Source organism: Triticum aestivum, chromosome 2A (assembly GCF_018294505.1).
Source record: "Triticum aestivum cultivar Chinese Spring chromosome 2A, IWGSC CS RefSeq v2.1, whole genome shotgun sequence".
NCBI lineage: Eukaryota > Viridiplantae > Streptophyta > Magnoliopsida > Poales > Poaceae > Triticum > Triticum aestivum.
This window is the reverse complement of record NC_057797.1, coordinates 346,466,900-346,494,489: the sequence shown is the minus strand read 5'-3', so window position 1 is coordinate 346,494,489 and position 27,590 is coordinate 346,466,900.

The window sequence follows — 27,590 nt, the reverse complement described above, 5'->3', positions numbered from 1 at the left end:
TTTTGCACTTTTTTCCTCTTTTTTTTGCTCTGCAACAAATTTTTTTCCGAAAAAGTCTACAAATGGTCGAAAAATGCCTAGCCAGAATTTTCCAGACTTAGTTTTTGTTGAGTTTGGAACTATTTTTCTACTGTGTGTAGCACGGAGTTTCGGGAGTCCTACTCTATCACGACTCGAAGTATCGCGTGATCTGGAACTCGAAAACAAAGCAACAAATACTGGACTCGGACTAGGACTGGTGGCGGAGATGAATCTGGTGGAACTCGGACTGGTGGTTGTATATGGAGATGGTATATCTGGACTCGGATTGGGTTGGTATATGGCGATGGTATATGCAGACTCGGATTGGTGGTTGTATATGGCAGCGACGATGTATATGGTGAGGTGGTGGTATATGGCAATGATGATGACGATGGTGAGGCGACGGCGTGACAACCTGTGAACTGAACTCGAAACTCTAAGGGACTAGACGCTAAGACCAGCAACTCGACACGACGATGCAACCGCACATTCAACAAATCAAAACTCTAAAAAGACTATGCAAAGGCTCAGATTGGTTCGGATATGATGAACTAACCCTAATTTTTTTGGCCTTTTTTGTGGACTGTAGGTATGAAAAACAGACTCGATCTAAACTACGAAAAACTGTAAAATCTCACCGAGCAACCTGGAAATCTGATACCACTTGATAGAGGCAAAGGTGTCCCGTCTTTGGATGAGATGGTGGCTATTGTTTTGGAGGAAGTCCACTTTGACGATCCGACTACGAACGTGCAAGGACGTCGCGCCTTAGCAGTCGCTAAACCAACTCCAAGAGGTTATTGACCACGCCGGAGGACGATCAACCTGACCATGAAGGTATGTTTCTTCCAGGCAAACGAAGAACAAGCAAGAAACTGAGATTGCAATCTGGATATTGAGAATATAAGAGGAAGGCTTCATTGATCAAGGAGGGGTTCTGTGACGCCTTTGTCTGGACGTTGAACACAAACGAAGTACGTGAAGTTGTAGCTATGGCGAACTTTAATCTAAACAAAACCCAAAGTCTAAACGACACCCTAAGGGATGTATATACGGAGGAAGAGGGGGGAATTTCGTGGCCCTTGGAGGAGGGGTCCGAAACCAACCCTAACTCTTGTTTCCCCACACATACAGAGTCTAAAAACAACCTATACTTAAGTATTTCGAAAATAAATGGGCCTGACCCAATAATAAGGTGACGCAACACCTAGAATAGCCTCTGGACAAAATTTATGAAGTGACAACTTGTATATTTCATCCAAGGCTTCATGCACTCCTTATGGTGGCTTCAAATTCCTAAAACCATCACCTGTAACTCCGTTCTTAATCCCCTTGCGCATGCCATCATGTCCATGCTTGGTCTTGCTCCATTGTTCATCCCTGTTATCCATGCCAGGCCTTCATTTGTAAGCAAAACAAATGTATCCAATTTAGGCAGCATCATATTCTCATGAACATTAGAATCCTTACCAAGAAACGAAATGATAGAGGCGGGGGTGTCCCGATCTTTCGATGAGATGATAACTATCGATTTGGTGGAGACGACTTTGACGATCCGACTACAAACGTGCACGACGTTGCGCCTTAGCAACCGCTAAACCAACTCCGAGAGGTTATTGACCACGCCGGAGCACAATCAACCTGACCACGAAGGTCTATTCCTGCAAGCAATCGAAGAACAAGGAAGAATATGATAAAAGCAATCTGAATATTGCAAATATATATGAGGTATTGATAAAGGTGGGGATCCGTAAGCGGTCTTGGTCTGGTCGTTGGACACAAACGAAGTACACGAAGTTGCAATGGCTAACTTTTAACTAAACAAATCCCAAGGAAAAGCTACTAGATGGATCTACTTATATAGGAGCAAGGGGTGGCGGCCAAGGAGGTGGGAGGACGTCCCAAGGCAGCCTAAAACTAAATCTAGGTCGTACAAGGCCAATGGGCCCAAGTGGAGGTGATGTAACACCTTTGGACTTGTAGTTTGACTCGGATTCTGCTGCAGCATCAGATTGTTTCGTCCACAACTCAACGCTCCGGACGAATTTGAAGGTGATTCCAGTTGGTTTGGAAAGTGCACGAAATCTAGTTTCCAACAAAAAAAGAATCACCCAATTCGGAGTTCGTATGAAAAACTTGTGTCTGTTTTGAGTCAGGTGTGTCTGTGCAGTCCGAATCTGAATCCAGAACGTGAGAGACTTGGACTCTATCTTCTCTTGGGCCAAAAGTGACGTGAGAGAACTTTTTGGACAACAAATAAACATCTCTTTCTTCCTTATCTTCATATGTGGATTGTACAAATGTCCCATACACCTGCAATTAGACAAAACACAAAAGTGTGTGAAGTATTTTTGTTCTGGATAATATAAATAGATTATTGAATAGTTTGCACTAGAAATCACCTGACAAATATGCATATATGCAATATTTTTGGTCATATCCAAGGTAGTCATGTCCTCATCATCCTCCCCTTCTTGAAAATAAAGCCGTCCTCGGCGTTGGTTAATCTGAAATGTGGCTAACAAAAGAGACAAGGTGTACATGTTGTATATGTATGTGTCATCCATTTTCACTTCCCTTGATTTTTGCATATATGACACATGAATAGATGAGTAACTTGCATAGTTCATAAAATCTAAAGCCAAAAAATTAGCACAAGAAATAGAAGGCATGAAAATATTGCAACTCAGTTTGCACATATAAGTGAAGCTCTTATTCATTTCAAAAGATTGACAATGTTCATCATTAAACCATCCCAACATTGGTGAATAAACTTTACTTGCATCAAATTTACATGCTACAACATGCTTAAATAAGCAAACATGCAATAAGTCATTCAACACAGAATCATCACCAAGATTAGAGGTCATATCAAAATGATTAAACATTGGTTCTTTTGCATCAATAGTTAATTCAATGGGTGCACTCAAAGTTGTTGGTATTTCAGTTGTTTGATCACATGGCAAAGTCAAATTATCAACGTAGTCCTCTAAAATAGGTGGTGTGATCAAAGTAGTGGGTAGCTCATCAGATGGTGCATTCAAATTGACAAGGCATTCATCATTCTCATGTAGAGATGGAAGATCAGTACCTTTGTCATTACCTCTTATGATCAACTCAGATGATGTAGCCACTCTCGGGGGCGATGTGTCACATGGTGGAGGTGATGTAGTCCTGACAACAACGGATGTGGTTGTCATAGTATGCCTAGTAGTTGAAGGAACAATCATATCAACTCTTGGAATGTGCACCGTGCGCTTGTTCTCCTCGTGGCCAACACGTCGTTTTATTTCCTGTTCAGCTTTGCAAGCAAGATGAAACAAATGGTCCATAGGATAACACTCTTCATGAATTAGTATCTCTTGAATATCACGGTTTAATCCTCCCCAAAATCTATCCATAAAATCATCTTCACTTTCTTCTAAAGAGGAATGCAACAAGGTAGTTTGTAAATCATCATAATATTTTGTTACACTTTCACTACCTTGTTTTAAAGATTGCAACTTCTTAATCATGTCACGAGTATAATAAGCAGGCACGAAAGTATGTCGCATGGCAAGTTTCAAATCATCCCAAGTAGTAGGTATATAATCAGGGTCTAACCGACAATATTCACTCCACCAAACCAAAGCATAACCAGTGAAAGAACCAACCGCAACCTTAACCTTTTTATGTTCATCGAAATTATGGGAAGCAAATATATTTTTTATGTCGAACTCCCATTCAATATATAAAGCAGGTTTAAAACGGCCATTAAATGGTGGTATAGATACATTAACCTGATCATGTGCATTTGGATGTTTGTGCACCTCTCGTGACGGTTGTGGTATTTGCAAAGGTGGTGGCACGTCTCCCGCGATCGACAAAGCCCATGAATTGACTCTGGATCCTGTCATGATTAGTAGAACAAGAAACAAAACCCAAAAATAATGTTCCTATAACTACTAGGATGTGGTGGTAAAACGCTCACAGTAAAGCAAATATCAATGTCTTACAAGTTCTTACCATGCAGCAGGCGGTGATCGGCAACCAGCGGTGTCAAGTAACTCCGAATATTGAGTAAAGCGATTGCCAGGGGAGCGTACGTATACACGGTGTAGAAATATGTGGAGCTGGGTTGGCTATATATGGTAGCAAAAGATTAGCAATAATCAATTCAAAGATCCAATGTTGAATAAACGCTCAACGACGGTACTGTGCTGGTCCTAGGCTAGACCGGACTAGAGACGCGAGCCTAGAACACTAATGAGGTCACGACGTAGCACAACTAGCATCAATGAAGGATACTAAGTAGCTCTGATACCACTTGATAGAGGCGGGGGTGTCCCGATCTTTCGATGAGATGATAACTATCGATTTGGTGGAGACGACTTTGACGATCCGACTACAAACGTGCACGACGTTGCGCCTTAGCAACCGCTAAACCAACTCCGAGAGGTTATTGACCACGCCGGAGCACAATCAACCTGACCACGAAGGTCTATTCCTGCAAGCAATCGAAGAACAAGGAAGAATATGATAAAAGCAATCTGAATATTGCAAATATATATGAGGTATTGATAAAGGTGGGGATCCGTAAGCGGTCTTGGTCTGGTCGTTGGACACAAACGAAGTACACGAAGTTGCAATGGCTAACTTTTAACTAAACAAATCCCAAGGAAAAGCTACTAGATGGATCTACTTATATAGGAGCAAGGGGTGGCGGACAAGGAGGTGGGAGGACGTCCCAAGGCAGCCTAAAACTAAATCTAGGTCGTACAAGGCCAATGGGCCCAAGTGGAGGTGATGTAACACCTTTGGACTTGTAGTTTGACTCGGATTCTGCTGCAGCATCAGATTGTTTCGTCCACAACTCAACGCTCCGGACGAATTTGAAGGTGATTCCAATTGGGTTGGAAAGTGCACGAAATCTAGTTTCCAACAAAAAAAGAATCACCCAATTCGGAGTCCGTATGAAAAACTTGTGTCTGTTTTGAGTCAGGTGTGTCTGTGCAGTCCGAATCTGAATCCAGAACGTGAGAGACTTGGACTCTATCTTCTCTTGGGCCAAAAGTGACGTGAGAGAACTTTTTGGACAACAAATAAACATCTCTTTCTTCCTTATCTTCATATGTGGATTGTACAAATGTCCCATACACCTGCAATTAGACAAAACACAAAAGTGTGTGAAGTATTTTTGTTCTGGATAATATAAATAGATTATTGAATAGTTTGCACTAGAAATCACCTGACAAATATGCATATATGCAATATTTTTGGTCATATCCAAGGTAGTCATGTCCTCATCACGAAAGTACCTGATAATTTAATTGGCGTGCGCGAGCTCTAGTAATTGGTCCAGTATGTATAGCAGCAGGGGCTGTGGGTGTAACAAAGGTATTGATGTCCTCATCAGCGGTGGGAAGAGAAGAGGACGAGCGACGCGCTGGCACAACGCCACCCCGATCCTTGTCAGGAACTGGCGGGTGCAACCTAACAGGGTCGGGAGTGGCGAGGCTGCGAAGGAGGAAGACGTGCGGAGCACCTCGACGACCCCCTGGTCACCACCTCCAAGGCTAAGCGGGGGGCTCCAGCACAGGCACCGACAGAGGAGGACGCCAGGGCCCAGCCAGAAGACCCCTTGGGGAGGCGGAAGCCCCAGGGGACAAGCCTTTTCCCGGCAGCCGGAAGAAACGGTGATGGACATGGCGAGCAACCAAGATGGCCAGGGAGCTTGAGGTGCATCGCTCCCCTCCTTGGCGGGCAGATGGTGCGCCTCTCGTCGACATCAGCCCCAAGATTTCCGACAGGGGCAGTGCTGGGATTTCCAATGATTTCCATCCCTGCCTCCTGACCGAGCCTGGAAGGAACCAAGAAGGTCGCCACACTAAGGACTAGGATCACTCCCCAAGCATCAACACTAGTATGTGGCGACATTAACCCATACCGAGAGCCTGGGGGCTGGCCTCGGGATCTCCCCTCCAACATATCTAACAAGAAGCAGAAGGCAGAAGAGGAGGAATGTGAGGATGGGTGACTCTGCCCTCCTCCACCCCTCCCTTTTATAGGCGAGGCGAGGAGGGGAGCTGCTCCATCAACGGGCTATCACCATCCTCCCCCACCAATTCAAAGACGACCGGGTCCTCACCTTGATGCTCTTCCACGCCACACACCTCCGTTACCTACCCCACGCGATGCATGCAACATACGTGGCCAAGGATAAGGGCGTGGTTGGAAGAGTGAATTGGTCGTTTCCACCCCGTGCATTAAAGTCATTCATTGGTCATTACTGGAGCAACCCCACCACTATTGGCTTTACGCAACACGCTGGGAAACCGGAAACTGGCCCGGGATCAAGGCTAATGAAGAAGCAAAGAAGACCTCAAGAGACCAGCATCTTCAGCAACCCTCGCCTATGCACTTGTTAGGCCCTACCATAACAAAGCTCGGCAACGTGTTCGGGGCAGGCCCGGGGGCTTCTGTCGGTGCGACAAACCCTGGGTCTGTTGCCCAGACTATGCATAGGCACGAGAAGAAGATTGGAGCACCATCCTAGATCAGAGTGCAAGGACCCCAGAGATTTAAAGGACCAACATGCAAATCAGAGGGACCAAGATCAAAACCAGAGAAGCATGAAATCATCAAGAAAAGCCTCCCTTGTCGGACAAGCGAGCTTAGCAAGGGGCGAAGCCACCTCCAGAAACAAACAACCAAAGCACCCCGGCAGGTCCTGCCGGGGCTCACGGAAGCAAAACCACCTCACAAACCACTCTATCATGACCCACGTCGTCGATCAGTGCGGTGTCAAGCCGCAGGGTGATTAAGTGGCAGCCATTCGCCACATGGCAACCACTTTCTATAGGATAAACCCTCAGACGACACCCGTATTGCACGTGTCAAGCGAGCAGGCGCGGAGCGGGCAAGATAGCCCGGCAAGCCTTGTCGGGCAACCAACGATGTGACATTTAGCGGCACATTTAATGTGCCCTATCACCCCGCAGAGTTAGGTATGATAGCATTGTTTGCTATCTTATCAGTGCATAATGACTACTTTTCCACTGTGGTAACCCCTTGATCTATAAAAGGAGGCCCATGGCAACCGTAGAAAGGGTTAGCAGGTTGGATAACTCACACCCCCGTACATGCGTAGCCACTACTACCTCGAGGCAACCCTTCCAGGCAAGTGTACTACGCTCCGCCACCACCTTTCCACCATGAATCCACCAAAGCAGGAGTAGGGTTTCACGCCTCACGGCGGCCCAAACCTGGAGAAAATTGCCTATGTGATCTCTATTGTGATGCCCCACGCTCGTCTGCTCTTTGCACAACGTGTTGCCCCCCTTGGTGAACCAGCAAAGGGGACTCCTGGTCCCATAGGTGGCCGTGGTTTCCGGCGACACCACACCACATCATATGCTCCAATCTTGAAGGAGACTTGAAAAGTGTGCTCCACTTGAATGGTGCTGAAGTCGCTAAGCCATTGGACCTTGTAGGGGCGAGGGTGCTTCATCTTGACCAATTGTAGCTTGTTACATAGCTCTTCACTTTCCAAATTGTGGCAACTTCCTCCGTCGATGATGACCATCACGGACCTTCCATTGATGCCCGCCTTGGTGTGGAAGATATGGCATCTTTCGTCTTTGTCTTGTTGATGTTGAAGCGTCAAGACCTTGGAGACAACGAGAGCGGGGCTCACATCATTGTCACAAGAGACTTGGTCATCTTCATCTTCATCCACTTGTCGGTGGATGGCCACATGCTCAAGGGCTTCCATTTCCTCTTCACTCATGGAGTCGTATGTGCCATCGTCGTTGAGGACCATGGTGAGCCGTGTAGGGCACTCATATGTCGTGTGGCGTCGGCCTCCACATGTGAAGCATTTGATGGAACTTGTCTTGGCGGTCTCATCTGTTGGAGTAGACGATGATGAATCTCTCGGCTTGGAGTTGCTTATAGTAGGAGGATGACCAGAGGTTGTCGAAGTTTTCTTGTAACTAGACTTGTCGCCGTTGCTTGTAGAAGGTTTGGTTGAGGTAGAAGGCATTGTAGTAATTGAAGTTTGGTTGTAGGAGGAGCCGTAGTACTTGGAAGAGAACTTGATATATTTGTAGTCATCTTGAAGTTGTCGCTCCACCTTGGTAGCTTGGTGCACTAGCTCAATGAGGTTTGAGTAAGGTTGGAAGTCAGCGATCTTGTTGATAGGATGATTGAGTCCATCCAAGAAACGTGCCATAGTTTTCTCATCATCTTCCATGACATGTGCTCGAATCATGGCAATCTCCATTTCCTTGTAATACTCTTCAATGCTCTTGGGTCCTTGCTTGAGGAGTTGTAATTTCTTGAAGAGGTCGCGATTATCGTATGTTGGCACAAAGCGTACTCGCATGACGTCTTTCATTTGATTCCATGTTGTGATGGGTGGTTCACCTCTTGCTTCTCGACGCTCAATGACTTGCTCCCACCTCAAATGAGGATGTAGTCTTGGAACTTAAGGGATGCCATGGCGATCTTCTTCTCTTCCTCATAGTTGTGTAAACGAAAGATCTTGTCAACCTTCAATGCCCATTAAAGGTACTATTCAGAATCATTGCTTCCTGCGAACTTGGGCATGGTGAACTTGAGCTTTCCGTAGCGTTGCTCTTCATTGTGTTGGGGTTGATGGTGATGTTGATGCTCTTGCCGAGAAGGAGGATCTTGAACCGCTTGGTTCTATTGCCCCTCATTGTTAGCTTAGCGTTGAGGTCATGTAAGGTTAGCACAATTCCTCATTTCTTGGAGCTTTTCATGACGAGCGGCCTCTTCTTGGCGCTCACGGCGGAGGACCTCTTCTTGTAGATGTACATGGCGGTTTCAAGCATTGACGGATTAAGTTGATTCCTGCAGAGCTTATTCGGCTTCAAGTGCTTGTTCCTCATGACAATGTTGCTCTTGTTGAAGTGCATCACCATCTTGTTGTTCTTTTCGCTCTTGGCGTGTTGGAGCTTGCTCTTGGACCGTAAGGTAATTAGCTTGTTGTCATTGGCGTTCACGTTCACGGAGATGGTCTTGTAAACCATTTCCATGGAATGGATTTTGTGGAGCTTGATAAACTTCATGGTATTGGCGACGATGCAAACAAGCTCGAGGAGGACTTGCATCCGAAGAAGATTGCGAAGAATGACGACTTGAGTGGCTCTTTCTTGAGTAGGACGAAGAGGTAGAAGAACGGTTGACCAACAAGGCATGAATCTCGTCCATTCTTGCATTTCTCTCCTCCTTTTGTGCGTCAAGCTTTTTATCGAAGTAGTCTCTTGTATTTTGTTCGGATTGTCACAAGTCGGTGGCGAGGTTGTCGATGTGGTTGCTCAATGGTTGTTGTTCTTGATGTGAAGCTCTTTGTGCGCCAAAGAGGTGGTTCTTGGTGACGAAGGTGTTTGAGTCCTCATCTTGCTCGATGAAGAGTCGGTTCGAAGAAGTAGTTTTCCTATCCATCATCACAAGCAAATATGTGAGTGGATGAAAGGAAAGAACTCTACCAAATGTGCCTTAACCGATGTTGAGAATGGATCAATGATCACTTAATAGTGTAGCAAGGAAATAACACAATTGGTACCATATCTCATCGATTTCTCACACCTACACAAATAAAGTTTTTGGTGGAGCTTGGTGAGGCGATGGCACAAAATTTATGCAATTGTTAGCGAGATTCAAATAATGCTGAAAAAGATTCACAAATTTGCAAATGCAATAAGTAGACCAATAATAAATAGTGGTACACGGAAACACACACGTGGAAAGATAGATGGGGTCGTGCAACCAAAAATGAGCTCAAAATGTGGAATCCACGGAAAATGCTCTTGTTGCACAACACAAGAGAGATGCTATCACGATTGCACAATAGGTGGATACGAAGCAAAAATGCAACGACTTCTATCCCAAGTATGCTATATGTATGGTGTTCCAGTGATATGAACCAAGACGATCGAGTATGACAATCTTAATGTAGTATGATGCTATGGTTCTTGCTTAAAAGCTCTTTGCTTAAGCTTGGTGGCTTTCTTTGGCCTCTTATGCAAAACTTCACGAACCATGATAGCAATTGTGTATATGCGATGAGAACCTTGTGGCACAAGATATGATACCAAGATACGGATACCAATATGATGTGATATATGCAATGAGACGATGATCACTAATGTGCACAAGCAACGTTGTCAGAAATACTCAATGGCTAGTCTCGATAGATAAGCGGCACAAAAGGTAGGCTAAAGTGCGTTATCAAAGCAATGGCAAGGAGTATACAAAGATGTCGTTGAAGTTACAATCCTTGCTTATGGTTTATGGTGTCAAATGGTGAAGTGGATGTCATCGATGACGAATCTGTGGCGAAGATGAGCGGCGGTGATGTCATTGTCGAACCATCCCTAAGTATTCAAAACACGTTAGGAAACGGAAACCGCAACTCAAATTCTCAAAGCAAATGTGTCAAAATTTGTCGGAGGTTGTAGCGGGTAAGCGATGGTGGATGCGGAATGCTGTGGAGGTATGCGGAAGTATTGGTGGTATGCCCGGTCAAAATTGGTGAAAGTTAGGTGGAATAAGGGGTAGGGGATGAGGGGATGCTGTGGGAAGCCAGATGTCTGGGCTGTCAGGCCGGATGTCCGGGAGAGGGGGGGAGATGCCCGGGCTGTCGGGCCAGATGTTCAGGGCTCCAGATTCATGATGAACCCGATGGAACTCGTGGGGAAGAGAAAATTTCGGGGCAAAATTTTAGGGATTTCGTGGATGGAATGGGGGGAAAAGTTAGGGGAAGCTAGATCAACAAGTAACACATAAAATCCACATATCAAATCTGACAAAAGATCATCACTCCAACAAATCACAAAAAAAATTGGGAGGGCTATTTTTGTGGTGATTTTCGAGATTAAGATGAAATCAAGCAAAACAAGGCTAGAAAATGATGGGGGAGGCTCCAAAGTCGTGATCAACCTTGGCTCATGATACCAAGATGATGTAGGGTGGAAACCCTAAGGTGATTTGGAGGTATCCCATGAAGAACACGAGGGGAAACATGAGAGAAATCATGAGAAAGACACTGAAATCAACAAGAACAATCACACATGTGCTAGATCCATGAGCAGTAAGACTAACACAAGATTCAAACGCAACAAAGGACGAAACAAGAGGCAGTAGTTCTTCCTGATCCAGAGACGGGTTCTTGAATCGACGAGGGGATCTTCCCTTGCGGGGTCTTGAATCCACCTGGGATCTTCTCCATGGAGGCCTCGGTCTCTGAAGGAGTATGTATCAAGTGGATGAGCAATGCTCTATCTCTCAAATGAGTTAAACTATTACTGACCCTGAAACACGAAGGGGGAGTAGTATATATAGTCTATGGGGGCGAAGGGGTACATGGGCTTCGGCCGTTTCACTGTGCGCAGATAGGAGGAGCCAGACATTTGGGCATTGGGACGGATGCCCGGGCCTTCATGAGGAGCCGGATGTCCGGGCTGGCAGGGTCTAGTTTCGGTGCTCCCTGGATAGGAGTGGTCTAGATTTCCGGTCTAGTGGCCGGATGCCCGGGCTCACGTCGGGCCGGATGTCCGGGCCCTGTAGCTCGATGGCTGGGCGGTTGCTGGTGACACTTCCAGGGGCCGGATGTCCGGGATCCTGGCTGGATGTCCGGGTCCTGGGAGCAGTTCTCGATTCCTTCCGTTGGTTCTCTTCATCCATGAACTTGTAGACTTGTCCGTCTTCACGTGCATCTTCGACAGGGTCTTCTTCGTACCTGGTCTTGCACAACATTCCGGACTTAGGTAGTAGCCATGTCTCGAGAGGATCATATTGAATATCACTAAGGAGAGATGTCACCTTGTTCTCGAGAGCTCTAGCACGTGCTCGTGTTATTGGTCCACTTGGCACTTGGTGAGGCGACGGTAGGTCCATGGGGATAACCGTAGGATGCTTCGCATACGTATGTATCTAGACATAAAACCATGTGGTCCAATCTAGTGCTATAAATTGTGCTTAGTGGATCTATTAGTGCTTTCCTGGTCGTCGAGGAACAAGCATAAGGAACTGAGACAATTTCACTTCAATTTTTTTTGAAAACGTGCTTGATAAGTAAAGTTCACAACATGTCTTACAACTAAAGCTTTAGATAGTTCACCAATATCTGTCATTGGAACACCAGGGAGATGGACCTCTCCAAGCAGTGACGTGCTTGCCACCGCCGTCCTCCACACTATATCCCTGGGAATGTTGCCGCCGTATTGGTCGTGGGCATGCAGCGTGTATGGTTCAGTGAGACGTGCGGTTTGATATGTATTGTTTGTCATCTTGTCTTTATATGAGTCGTGCTTAGCCGAGTCCATAAGGATATTCTTGACAAATACTACAATTGCTTAAATTTTTGTATAAGCTAGTAGAGAGAATAACCATTGTTGAGGTTAATATCAAGATCAACTCAATACTGAACGAAGATAATAAAGATCAAAGAAAACGGGAGCACCATGAGTTTGTATTACTTTTACCAAACAATATAGAATGTTTACAAGTGAAAAATCTAGAAGATTAAAAACGAACTTGCTGGGTAAAATCCCAATTCTAGGTGGCTGCACAGTATGAGTAGCACCCATATAAACCCGCAGAGAGATTTAGAATACCCGATGCAACTCTTTTCCAAATCAAACAGAAAGCAAATGCGAAAGGTAATGAACCAATTAATATGATTCATAATTATTTGGGGTTTTGAGTACTTATGGCCTCGCAGATGCATAATAATTCGTGGTACTTGGTCGGCTATTGCAGGCAGTTTGAGGGACCGTCTCAAATAGTGTTAGTTCTTGTCAATATTTCAACATATATGAGAATATGAAATCGACTTCACATACCAAAAGAAATTAGGAAAAACACTAAGGCTGCAGTGCGGCTCCCGTGTGATGTGGATCATCCTTCCATCATCCCCATGGACTCTACACCAACAGATCAAGCACCACGTGGACCTATGACAAGAGCTCGAGCACACACCATCGAAACCAAGGTGAACTCACTCCTACTCGAGATCGATATGGATATAAATGGAACTTGGATGCGACCTCACCAAAACATGCTTTGTGTCATTAGGTACAAAGACCAACGCCACCAAGCAGCTAAGGGACACCCCAAAGGAGTAGGAGAAGCACCACAAGGCCACGAGGAAGGAGAAGAAGTCCAAGAATATGAAGACAACAGGTCCCAGGCGACCCCGTGCGCACGGGCCATCCAGACACCGTGCACACGTGCCTCCTAGGAGGCTTCTATGACCGAGATGCACACCCCCATGCACACGACCTCCAGACCCCGTGCGCATGGGCCCTCGCCGCTGTAGCACCCACTACAAAAAAGACACATCCGTGACATTATGGCCCGAACATTTTTTTCTTTCATGCTTATGACACTTCTACGATGATAATTGTGACAAAACATGTATCATCATAGATATGGTGGGCTCCTACTTGTATGACAAAATATTATGATAGAAAATGGGCTTTTCATCTTGGGCGGGAAGGAGACGCACCTGCATGACATTCTTTGGGTCGTCCATGACGGAAAAAATCATGGTAGAAGCGAGGGCGTGGAAAATATTGAGAAGTTACCAGTTATGATGGGTGGTCGGGACCGAGCGATGCACAGTGGTTTGCATGTTTCTATCTCATACGGGCGTGTGTGTGCGAGGTGTTGGCTCTAACCGAACTCGGGCGATCGCACTAGCTACGTTACTGAACCCGAGCGATTGATCCCTTGGCTGTTAACTGAACTCGAGCAATTCATTCGCTGTTGACTGAACCCGAGCAATTGCTTCGATGTTGCTGCTAACTGAACCCGAGCGAACGATCTGCTTACTAAAGCCGATCAAGCCCCCGTGCGAGACATAGCCAACCGATGTTGGGTGGCCTCTCGATGAACAATGACGTTTGCTACAGTGCACGCGATAAGTAGCATGAGTCTAGACGTGGTGAGTCGAGCCGGTTGGTTGGCTGTGGATGAATAGTTCCCGCTGATGCTTGGATGAACTGGACCCCGTGGTAATAAAACAAAAATGCACTCATGATTCATGAACATGAGCTCGGCTCAGGCGTACCAACTGAGGTCAGGTTATATACTTAGAACAAGTTGTAGACATCAATTCCATATGAAGCAAGAACAATCTGAGTATGTATCTACACAAGAAAACCATGTGGTCCGATCTAGTGCTAGAAAATTGTGCTTGGTGGATCTGTTAGTGCTTGCCTAGTTGCCGAGGTACAAGCATCATGAACTGAGGTAATTTAACTTCAATTTTCTGAAAATGTGCTTGTGAAGTAAAGTTTATAGCAAGTCTTACATCTAAAGCTTTAGATAGTTCGGCAATAAGTTTCATTGGAACACCAGGGAGATGGACCTCTCCATGCAGTGACGTGCTTGCCACCATCATCCTCCACAATACATCCCCGGGAATGTCGCCGCCACATCGATCATGGGCATGCAGTGTGTATGGTTCAGTGAGGCCTGCAGTTTGATATGATTTGTTTGTCATCTTGTTTTTATATGATTCGCGCTTAGCCGAGTCACTGAGGGTATTCTTGCCAAATACTACAATTGCTTAAATTTTTGTATAACCTAATACAGAGAATAACCATTGTTGAGGTTAATATCAATATCACCTCAATACTGAATGAAGCTAATCTAGATTAGAGCAAACGGGAGCACCATGAGTTTGTATTACTTTCACCAAACAATATATAATGTTTACAAGTGAAAATCCAAAAGATTCAAAATGAACTTGCTAGGTAAAATCCCCATTCTAGGTGACTGCACAATATGAGTAGCACCCATATAAAGTTGCAGAGAGATTTAGAATACCAGATGCAACTCTTTTTTGCAATCAAATATAAAGCAAATGCAAAAGGTAATTAATCAATTTATAGGATCAGTAATTATTTGGGGGTATGAGTACTTATGGCCTCGCAGATGCATAATAATTTGTGGTACTTGGTTAGCTATTGCGGGCAGTTTTAGGTCCGTCTCAAATAGTGTTGGTTCTTGTCAAAATTTCAGCATATATGTGAATATTAAATCGACCTCACATACCAAAAGAAATTAGGAAAAACACTAAGGCTGTAGTGCGGCTCCCGTGTGATGTAGAACATCCTTCCATCATCCCCATGGGCTATACACCAACACATCAAGCACCACGTGCACCTATGACAAGAGCTCGAGCACGCCCCATCGTAACCGAGGTGAACTCACTCCTACTCGAGATAGATATGGATATAAATGGAACTTGGATGCTACCTCACCAAAACATGTTATGTGTCATCAGGTACGAAGGCCAGCGCCACTAAGCAGCTAAGGGACACCCCAAAGGAGTAGGAGAAGCACCCCCAAGGCCACGAGGAAGGAGAAGGAGTAAAAGAAGATGAAGACAACAGGTCCCGAGCGATCCCGTGTGCACGGGCCATCCCGACACTGTGCCCACGGGCCTCCGAGGAGGCTTCTATAACCAAGATGCGTATCCCCGTGCGCACGGCCTCCAGACCCCGTGCGCATGGGGCTCGCCACTGTAGCACCCACTACAAAAAAGACACATCCGTGACATTATGTCCCTAACAAAAAAATTGTCATGCTTATGACACTTCTATGATGATAATTGTGATAAAACATGTATCATCATAGATGTGGGGGCTCCTACTTCTTTGACAAAAAATCATTACAAAAAATGGGCTTTTCGTCCTGGGCGGGCCGAAGACGCACCTGCATGACATTCTTTGGACCGTCCATGACGGAAAAAATCATGGTGGAAAGAGGGAGAGGAAAACATCGGGGAGTTCCCAATTACGTTGGGTGGTTGGGGCCGAGCGATGCACTGTGGTTTGCACATTTCTCTCTCATACGCGTGTGGGTGCGAGGCGTTGGCTCTAACTGAACCTGAGCGATTGCACTAGCTATGTTACTAAACCAGAGCGATCGACCCCTTGGCTCTTAACTGAACCCAAGCGATTCATTCACTATTCACTGAACCCGAGCGATTCCTTCGCTGCTGCTGCTCACTGAACCCGAGCGATTAATCTGCTTACTGAAGCCGATCGGGCCCCCGTGCGAGACGTCACCAGCCGGTGTTGGGTTTTCTCTCGATGAACAGTGACGTTGCTATCGTGCGCACGGTAGGTAGAACGAGTCGAGACATGGTGAGTCGAGCCGGTTGATTGGCTGTGGATGAATAGTTCCTGGTGAGGGTTGGATGAACAGGACCCCGTGGTATTAGGCCGTTGCTGGATTAATAGAACCCCAAGGAGGCCGCCACACCCCAGCCGGTTGGGGGTGGATGAACAGTACCCCGTGGAGGCTGGATGAACAGTAGCTGGTGGAGGCTGGAGGAAGTCGACGGTGGATGAACAGTAGCCCATGGAGTCTCGTTTTGCAGTATGCCACACCCCTCCTGATGAGCAGGACCCCGTTCGACCATAGGCAGTCGAAGAGAAGTATGTATCCTCCATTTTGCGGTATGCCAGACCCCTCCCGATCAGCAGGCCCCTATTTCAACCATAGGAGCTCGAACATAAGTCCATTTCCTCCATTTTGCGGTACGCCAGACCCCTCCCCATGAACAGGATCCCGTTTCGACCGTAGGTGGTCGAACAGAAGGTCATTTCCTCCATACTGCAATATGCCAGACCACGTTTTGGCTGTTCCGTCGAAGCTAGTTGGCTCCTGATGAACAGGACGCATTCTGTTGCCTCCCGATGAACACGATGCAGTTTTTCCATTCCGACCCAGCCAGTTGGGAGTCGATCAACAGGATGCCGTTGCTGCCGTCTATTGCCTCTCCATGTACACGGTCCCAAGCCGTATGTATGCACGAGTACGTGTTCGAGACCCCACTCGTATGTATGTACATGGCCGTATTTTTTGCACTGTGGCTGTATGTACGTGTACACGGTTTAGAGGGGACTGTCTGAACTTCTACGTCGGGGCTTTACTACAACACGTGCTACTGCTTGTTCGGCCACGGTTCATCATTGCAGAGAGACCGATCGACCAATATGTACGTACACATTCGAGACCAGATAGACATCGCTACGTACGCTTCGACCGGATGGGTCGTAGCTGTCAGGGAGGATAAGGACACACTTCCTTCCGCGAGAAGATATAGCTGGTGGGTCCCAGCTGTCAGGAGGAGGAATCATTTTTTCCGTGTAATATGGAGGCACTTCCTTGTGTTTGAAGATGTAGCTGGTGGGTCTAGCTGCCAGCCTCACCGACTAAAGTCCTCTTCTGATGACTGTCGTTTGTTGACCTCATTGACGGCGCCGCGCTGAGAGCATCAGGACGATGGATGATGGCGAGGCCTAGGAAGGGAATGATGTAGAGCTAGGGAAGATGAGGCAGGTGGAAGCCCATGCGGAGGGGAGTACGAGGGTTCACTAGTTCGACTGTGGTGTAAGGCTGCCGTACCCGGAGAATAACAGGGGGTGTGGGTGAGTAGACGGAAGGCCTGGCCGGTCGTAGTATGGTCGGACAATGAGGCCTGGGTGGCAGCACAGCCGACCATGGGAGGTTGGAGTAGGCGGGCACTGGTTTGGGCAGCTGGAGAAAGAAGACCAAAGGTTGAAGATGCACCACGGCAGTTGGATTAACATCCAACGATCACTGCAGCTAGAATCGTTTATTGACTAAGTTGACAAAGCCTTGTGTGCACATCAACTTAGTAGGCCCACAAGTCAGCCTCCAAATCTGGTGGGTCCCAGCTAGTAGGGGGAATCATTTTTTTTGCGTAATAAGGTGGCACTTCCTTGTGTGCAAAGATGTTTTCTAGGTTTTTTTAATTTCTTCTTTGTCGAGTTAGAATAAAAAGAAAACTATTTAACATCTTTGGTACAATCTATATTTTCACGAAATGGATCATAATAAAGCTGGTGGGTCCTAGCTGTCAGGGAGAGGAATTTTTTCCACGTAATAAAGGAAGCACTTCCTTGCGTGCGAAGATGTAGCTAGTGGGTCAAACCTATCAGAGGGAGAAATCATTTGTTTTCGCAAAATAAAGAGGCACTTGCTGTTTACGACCATGGGCCATGTGGGTCCCTACTGTCAGGCACTCCATGTACATGCCTCTTCCGATGGATGTCGTTTTTTGAGAAAGTTGACCACACCGTGCCGAGAGAACCAACACGGTGGACAATGGCGAGGCCTAGGAAGGGAACGACCCAGGTCCGGAGAAGGCACAACAGTGGAAGCCCATGCAGAGGGGAGTTTGAGGGTTCACTGGTTCGGCTGCGGTGTGAGGCTGCCGTTGCCGAAGAATAACAGAAGGTGTTAGTGAGTAGAGAAATGGCCTCGACGGCGATGGGAGTAGGGTGGGCCAATGAGGCCTGCGCGACAGCACAACCGGTTACGGGAGGCAGTAGCAGGCGGTACCGCTGGTGGTGGTTTGGGCGGCTGAAGCAAGAATATCCGAGATTGAAGAAGCACAACAACCGTTGGATGGACATCCAACGACCACTATTGCTAGAATCACTGTTGACTATAAGTTTACAAGCCTTGCGTACGCGTCAACTTAGTAGGCCCACAAGTGAGCATCACATCTGTGGCAGAGAACATATAGCTTATTCACGATTTGTAATAATGTACAACCCATTTTTGAATTCTAATGGAATTTACTACAGGCCATTTACAGTTTGTTAAAATTACAATCCATTTTCTAGCCATGACAACGATTAATAATTTCAGCCAACAGCTCAAAACAGAATTCAACAAAATTTCCCACATTTTTATGGGATCCAAAATATTTTTATCCCAAAATTTCGAGTCAGATTAAATATAATTTCAAAATAAATTTGTATTAGGTAATAATCCAACAAAATTTTACACGCGCAACAAGTAATGAAATTGCAATTTTCAAAATCCACAAACGATATTTTTATAACTAATTACCTGTTTGGTGCATTTTTTTATATTTACAGCCCAGTTTTTATAATTATAGACCATTTATTATTTCTTAAAGCTCATTTTCTTGTTAAGACTAATGTATCCCTCCTAGGAAAGATTTGCAGCCCAGCGGGGCGGAGAATAACAAGTTGACCTGGGTTGGGTATTCCTTAAAAAAAGTATAGCTGGGCTAGCCATTTTCACCTTGAAAAAAATAATATCTGAGTTGGATATTTGGTCGACATAAAATAATAGCCTGGGCTAGATGGGCCACAGCCCGCCCAGTTGATACCCTGCTCCTCTGAACAACAACAAAAACATCGCTCAGGAAAAACTCTACTCACACCTCAAAAAACAAATACAGCTTGAGCCGCTGGGTCCCAGCTGTCGGCCGCCCCTTGTGCAATTCACTTGTTTATTGACTACATAGGTTGACAACGGTGTGGAATTGTGATGTCAGGAAACCAGGAGGAAGCAATTTTTATAGTTGTAATAAGGAGGTACTTGCGTACGTACGGCTATGGCCCTGGTGGGTCCGTATTGTCATCCTCTCCACGTAAAGTCATCTTCGGATTCCTCATGTTCGTTAACCATGTTGACAACGTGAGACGGCAGCGCCACGGCGAGCGCAAAAACTTGAAGGATGATGGAGAGGGCCTCACTGGCCCTACGGATGGTCTGATACAGCACCCGCTGCTCATTCAGGAAGCCAGGATCATAGGGCCAGATGTCCGTGACGGTGATGTCTACTACACAGCTTGTTCTTGTAGACTCGTGTTGGGCCTCAAAGCGCAAAGTTTTGTAGGACAGTAGCAAATTTCCCTCAAGCATGCGACCTAAGGTTTATCAATCTGTGGGAGGCGTACGATGAATATGGTCTCTCTCAAACAACCCTGCAACCAAATAACAAAGAGTCTCTTGTGTCCCCCACAACACCAAATACAATGGTAAATTGTATAGGTGCACTAGTTCGATGAAGAGATGGTGATATAAGTGATGTAGGGTGGAACCCTAGATGGCCGATCTTTCAAAAAAGGAGCGGATCCCAATGAGGAACACGAAGAACACGAGGGGAAGCATGAGAGAATCACTCAAACCAACGAGATTAGGTCACACATATGCTAGATCCTCAAAACACAAAGAGATACAAGATCTGAATCCAACAAAGGACGATACATAGGGTAACTGGTTCTTCTTCATGAGGAGGTCTTGATGTCTTCCCATTAGGGGTCTTGAATCCAAGTGGATCTTCTCCGAAGAGGTGTCGGTCCCTCGCAAAGGAGGAGATCTGGATGGATGAGCGAACTCTATCTCACATATGAGCTAACACAACGCTGACCCAAGAAAGAGGGAGGATGAGGAGTATATATAGTCTAGGTGGGCGAAGTGGTACATGGGCCTCGGGCCCTTACACTGTGCGCAGACAGGGGAGACCGGATGCCCAGGCATCTGTCCGGATGTCCGGGCTTTCACTGGGGGCCAGATGTCCGGGCTAGGGTGGCCGGATGTCCGGGCTGGAGGGGTTGGCCTTGACGCATTCGGGACTGGGGGCGCCGGATTTTCGGGCTTGGTCCGGATGTCCGGGCTCGGGCCGGATGTCCGGGGCCTGTAGGTGCTTGGCGGCTGGGCGGGCGATGCTCCAGGGGCTGGGTGTCTGGGGTCATTGACGATGACAAGTACCTAGGGTATGGTAATGGGCCTGACCTAGGCGCCCTTCCCCAGGACACTACCCAAAGATCAGCATCAATCAAAGCACTGTAATTTCCACCGACTGGAATCACCTCAGAGTGCAACCCACTCGACCAACAACTTCACTCGAATAGCCCAATTCCGTTCGACCAGTACACCATCACTCGACCATACAAGAAACCACTCGGAGTATAAAAGATCTAAAGTCACTCAGGATGGCAATGGTCAGGCGTTCACTCCGTAGTGTTAATGGTCATTTATATGACTTTATTGCTGGCATTACCAGTAATGCCTCACCTTTATGTACATTGAACTCCTTGTAACGTGGGATGGCTGGGGTCTTGGTGCACTCTATATAAGCCACCCCCACAATTGAGACAAGGGTTCGCACCCCGTGTAACTTCACGCATAATCCAGTCGACCGCCTCAGGGCACCGAGACATAGGGTTGTTACTCCCTCCGCGAAGGGCCTGAACTCATAAATATTGCATGCACAACTTCATCGTAGCTAGGATCTTGCCTCCTCTTATGTACCCCCTAATGTACTATCAGAATTAGAACCACGACAGTTGGCACCCACCGTGGGGCAGGTGTCTTAGCAACTTCTGGTGAGGTTGCGATTTCTCTGAGACCTATCATCATGGTATCCGGCGAAGGTTTGGCCGAGGGCTGCGAGATCTGTCTCGGCGCGCTTGTTTTCATCGCCGACGACTCCGCTTGGCTTCAGGAAGCTCCCCTCGATGTTGAGGCGTTCCCAGTCCGCGGGGCGACCCACTTTTGGGCGCGCGCCCGCGGCGTCCTTCTGCGGATGCCGTCGACCCAACATCGGTCGGTTCCCGCAACGTCTTCCCTCTTGGCCGCTCGACGCCGCAAGCGATCCGGTCGATCGCGACTTCAGCGGTAGATCAAGCATGCAGTGGCTCGCCGGTCGGCCACCCCTCAAGTCGCGGCAATCGAGCCCGACGAATCTCTCTATGGGTTGTTGGACCCGCCGACTGGCTCTGTAGAGACACTGTCCGAGTGTGACAGCAGTGACCCTGCGGCAGAAGTTCTGATGGTTGACACGCCGCGCAGCTCGCCTGGTTTCCACCGCAGTGACGATGGCGATGGCGGCGGTGATCCGTCACATGTTCATGAAGAATATCTTCCTCAAGCCCTTACTTCACAACAGCGAGAGGAGCTGCATCGTCGCAATTCGGAGGCACTCCACACTCCCATTGTCGGGGAAACCTCCGAGGCTCGGGCCTTGGAGATTGCGCACCTGGCCACTTTGGCTGAGCGCACACGACTGGAGAATCTCCAGCGTTCACTCGACGACCGCGCTGGACGGCTGGTCCCTGAATCCAGTCGACGACAGCGGCAATTGCTTCCTCCCGAGCATCAGGTATACCGTACCCCAATTCAGAATCTTACTGCTACAGCCCGCATAGTAGAGTCAATCCAGCCGTCCCAATCAGAGGCTGGAAGAGGTTTGATGCAGATTAGAGCGCTGCTCCGTGCAGCGGGAGAGCAGAACACAGCAGTTTCCCAGTCACGCAATAGGATCCATAGCAGATTTGTGGTTGTGGACACTGTCTAGTTGACTCACAGCCCAAGATCGCCTCCGCGGCGTGAGGGCTGTGGACACCGTCAAGAGCAGTTCATGGTCCGGAATTATGAGCAATATGATCATCAGGTCGGCCGTGAGGACCGTCGTCGAGTGTCAATGCCCCCTCCGCGAGGCGGGTCGTATGTACCACGACGACCCGACGACAGGCGTCCATATGGTGACGAGCGAAGGCATCCAGTCGACCCCAGGGAACCTGGATTTGACGCAAGATCAATTTTGGTACAAGGTCTGGTCGACTGGAATAGAGCTCACAGAGAAGGACAAGACAAAGATCGACCAGCTAGCAATCGAGTGCATGTATCAGGGCCTGAGTGTTTCAGCAGTGCCATCAGAGCCGTAGAGATCCCTCCCAACTTCAGGTTGGCGACTGGGTAAGTAAGTTTACTGGTGAATCCAAACTTGACACCTAGTTAGAGGATTACCGTGTGGCTGTGTAGATTGGCGGCGGTAATGATGAGGTAGCCATGAAACACCTTCCTTTGATGTTGGAAGGGTCGGCCAGGGCTTGGTTGAATCTGTTGGCTCCTGGCAGCATATTCAGTTGGGAGGAGTTGGCCCGAGTGTTTGCCCGAATGTTTGAAGGCACTTGCAAACGACCCGTAGGACTGACAGAATTGCAACATTGTGTTCAGAAGCCGAATGAGACGCTGAGAGATTACATCCAGAGGCGGACCACTTTGCATCACAAAGTGGAAAATGTGTCACCGCACCAAGCAGTCTGCGCCTTCAAGGAGGGCGTTTGGTACCGGGAGCTGAACCTAAAATTCGGTCGGACAGGAGATATGACTCTGACCCGAATGATGGAAATAGCCACTCGGTACACCAACGGTGAAGAAGAAGACCGACCCTGCAGCGGCAAGAGCAAACCAGTTGCCCAAGAAGCCGGGGGAGGTAATTCCAATCGGAAACAGAAGCGCAAGGCCGAACCCGCCGCTCCTGGTGAAGCCGCAACAATGACTGAGGGAAGATTCAAGGGAAAACCAAAAGGACCGTGGGTTCCCAAAAAGGTGAAGGATTCAGCAGGGAATGATGTGGTGGATCTGCCGTGTCATATACACACCAAAGTGGATGAAGAAGGAAACCTGATTTATCCCAAGCATACCACTCAAAACTGTCGACTCCTTATTCGGCAATTCCGAGAGGGTCAGTCCAAAGAGAAAGAGAAAGAGTCTGATAAGGATGAAGACAAAGAGGAAGATGATGGTTTCCCCAACATCAATGCCACTTTGATGATTTTCGCTGATGTTCAGAGTAAAAGTCGATTGAAAGTCATTAACAGAGAAGTGAACATGGTTATTTCAAGTGGTCAAAGACTCCCATTACATTCGACCAGTCAGATCATCCGGCACGTGTTGCTACCAAGGGAGGCAAGCGTTGGTGGTCGACCCAGTCGTCGGAGGCACCCGATTGACCGAAGTCCTCATGGATGGTGGTAGTGGTTTGAACATTCTGTATGCTGAGACCGTCCGAGAGATGGGCATCCCGATGTCCAAGCTCAGTGAAAGCGATATGCGCTTCCATGGTGTCATCCCTGGGAAAAAGCTGATTCACTCGGCCAGATCACTCTTGATGTGGTTTTTTACGATTGGAAGAACTATCGCAGGGAAAAGTTGACATTTGAAGTTGTGGATTTCCATAGTGCTTATCATGCTATTTTGGGCAGGCCTGTGTATGCTTGCTTCATTTCTCGACCATGTTATGTATACCTCAGGCTGAAGATGCCTGGACCCAAAGGCGTGATTATGATCACTGGGAATCGGCAGAGGGCAGAGGAATGTTTCCAGAAAGGCTCAAAGATTGCTGATGAACAGATGGTAGCAGCAGAAATGCAAGAGTATCAGAAGAACGCATATCCGAGTGATTTGTTGCGTGCCAAGAAGCCCACTTCAGAATCTTCATTACAGTCGTCCGGTGAAACGAAACAAGTTCATGTTCACCTTACCGATCCTAATGCTGCTTCGACTCATATTTCAACAACACTCCACAGCAAATAGGAAGAAGCGCTCATCCAGTTCCTCCGTGAGAACTGGGACATCTTTGCATGGAAATCTTCTGACATGCTAGGTGTACCCCTGGGACTGGCTGAGCACCATTTGTGAGTTGACCCAAAAGCAAAACCTATCAAAGAGCATCTCCATCGGTCCGCCGTGGAGAAGAGGAAAGCAATTGGCGAGGAGGTGGCTCGACTTCTAGCAGCTGAGTTCATCCGTGAGATATACCACTCCGAGTGGCTTGCCACTGTTGTCATGGTCCCCAAAAAGGACGATTCACTTTGCATGTGCATCGACTTCAAACATATCAATCGGGCTTGCCTGAAAGATCATTTCCCTCTGCCCCGCATCGATCAAATTGTTGACTCGACCGCAGGATGCGAGCGTTTGTCCTTTCTAGATGCTTATTTAGGGTACCATCAGATCTGATTGTATGGTCCAGATGAAATAAAAATAGCCTTTATCACCCCATTTGGGTGCATTTGTGATGAGGACATCAATACAATTGTTACACCCACAGCCCCTGCTGCTATACATACTGGACCAATTACTAGAGCTCGTGCACGCCAACTAAATTACCAGGTACTTTCGTTTCTTGGTAATGATTCTAATGTTCATGAGAATATGATGCTGCCTAAATTGGATACATTTGTTTTGCTTACAAATGAAGGGCCTAGCTTGGAGAAGGATGAACATTGGAGCAAGAACAAGCATGGAGATGATGGCATGCGCAAGGGGAACAAGAACAGAGTTACAAGTGATGATTTCAGGACTTTGAAGCCACCATAATGGGTGCATGAAGCCTTGGACGAAATATACAAGATGCCACTTCATAAATTTCGTCCAGAGGCTATTTTAGGTGCTGCGTCACCTTATTATTGGGCCAGGCCCATGTAATTTCGAAATACATAAGTATAGGCTATTTTTAGAGTCCGTATGTGTGGGGAAACAAGAGATAGGGTTGATTTCGGACCCCTCCACCAAGGGCCACGAAATTCCCCCCTCTTCCTCCATATATACAGCCCTTAGGGCATCGTTTAGACTTTGGGTTTTGTTTAGATTAAAAGTTCGCCATAGCTGCAACTTCGCGTACTTCGTTTGTGTTCAACGACCAGACAAAGGCGTCACAGAACCCCACCTTGATCAATAAAGCTTTCATCTTATATTCGCAATATCCAGATTGCAATCTTAGTTTCTTGCTTGTTCTTCGTTTGCTCGCAGGAAACAGACCCTCGTGGTCAGGTTGATCGTGCTCCGGCGTGGTCAATAACCTCTCGGAGTTGGTTTAGCGATTGCTAAGGCGCGACGTCCTCGCACGTTCGTAGTCGGATCGTCAAAGTCGACTTCCACCAAAGCGAAATCCACCATCTCATCGAAAGACGGGACACCTTTGCCTCTATCAAGTGGTATCAGATTTCCAGGTTGCTCGGTGAGATTTTACAGTTTTTCGTAGTTTAGATCGAGTCTGTTCTTCATACCTATAGTCCACGAAAAAGCCAAAAAAAAAATTAGGGTTAGTTCATCCCATCCGAACCAATCTGAGCCTTGCATAATCTTTTCTGTATTTGCTTTGTTGAATTTGCGGTTGCATCGTCGTGTTCAGTTGCTGGTCTTAGCGTCTAGTCTTTTAGAGTTTCGAGTTCTGTTCACAAGTTGTCACGCCGTCGCCGCACCATCATCATCGCCCTGCCATCTACCACCACCGCTCCGAATCCGTATCCATATACCACCACCAATCCGTGTCCATATACCACCACCGATCCATATCCATATACTACCACCGCTGCCATATACCACCACCATATATCCACCACCAATCCGAGTTCCTTGATTATTAGGGTTGTTTTCGAGATCCATCTAGTTTCCGATTCGTGTTTCCTTGCCGGAGTCGGGTAGCCACGCTCCGTTTAGGCCCAAAATTTTTCGAAAACGCATTTTTCGAAAAAATTTCTGGCTATCCTATTTTTAGGTGTTTCTGAGTGTTTTGAGATAGGTGCCATTATAGGAAGTTTTTTTGACCCGTTTCCAGTTTTTGGGTCCGGGCAGTCGGAAAAAAAAAAAATTTGGTCGAAAAAATTTCGTGCCCATCCTGTCAGTTTGAGCTAGGAAGAGTTTTGAGACACTCGCCATTATAGTGATTTTTCGCAAAAAAAAAAAAAAGCAGCGCAAAAAAAAAGAGCGCAAAAAAAAAAAAAGAGAGCGAAAAAAAAAAATTCAGAGTGTGCTTTTCCCTTGTTTACGTGCCGCGCCGTGATTTTGTTGGTGTTCTAGGCTCGCGTCTCTAGCACAGTCTAGCCTAGGACCAGCACAGTACCGTCGTTGAGCGTTTATTCAACTTTGCATCTCTGAATTGATTATTGCTGACCCTTTTTGCTACCATACTATAAGCCTTCCCAGCTCCACATACATCTACGTCGTGTGTTTGACTCTCCCTGGTAATCGCTCTATCCAAGCTTTGAGAGTTTTTGACTACAACGGTTGCCGATCACCGCCTGCTGCTGGGTAAGAACTGGTAAGAATTTGAGATTTTGCTTGACGGATTTGTGATACACCACCACCACTTCTTAGTAGTCTGTAGGATCATATTCTTGTGTGTTTCTATTGCTGCTAACCATGCCAGGATCACAAGCCGACGAGATTGACTGGGAGAATTTATCGAACAAGGAGCTTCATGATAAGTTTCAGCAAATGATGACTGAACAGGTGCAAGATGTGCTGAACAATTTTGAAGAGGCCATGGAGAAGATCACTGGTTTTGAGAAGACGTTCGAAACAAAGCTCGATAACAAGTTTAATGAATTGCTCGCGCGTCTTCCACCACCACCACCCGCTGCACCTAACGCACCTCTCCAACAACAACAACAACGACTACCTCCACGTCGCGAAGCAGACCTCCGCCGAGCAAGCCGTGTTCCTCTTGCGTTTGGCCAAACTGTTGGTGCTGCTGTTGATACTTCTGTGGCTCCTGCTGCTGATGCGGAGGAGGATGATTATGTGGGAGACTATGAGGATGAGGTTGATCAAAATCAACACTACGTGCAGCCACCTGTACCACCACCAGCAGGTCGACCTCAGGTATATATTCGTAATGGTAGGCCTGCACCACCACCTCAGGTACGAGATGATGTCCATATTCCTAAACTGAAATTGAATATTCCACCATTTGAGGGTAGATATGTTCCTGATATATATCTTACTTGGGAGTTAGAAACTGAACAACGATTTACATGTTTACAATATCCTGAGGAGAGACGAGTTGCTGCTGCTGTTTGTGCTTTCACTAGTTTTGCATGTGTATGGTGGTCTGAACATTGTAGATTATATCCTATTCCAACTACTTGGGCTGCTTTGAAAACTGCTATGCGTACGCGTTGGGT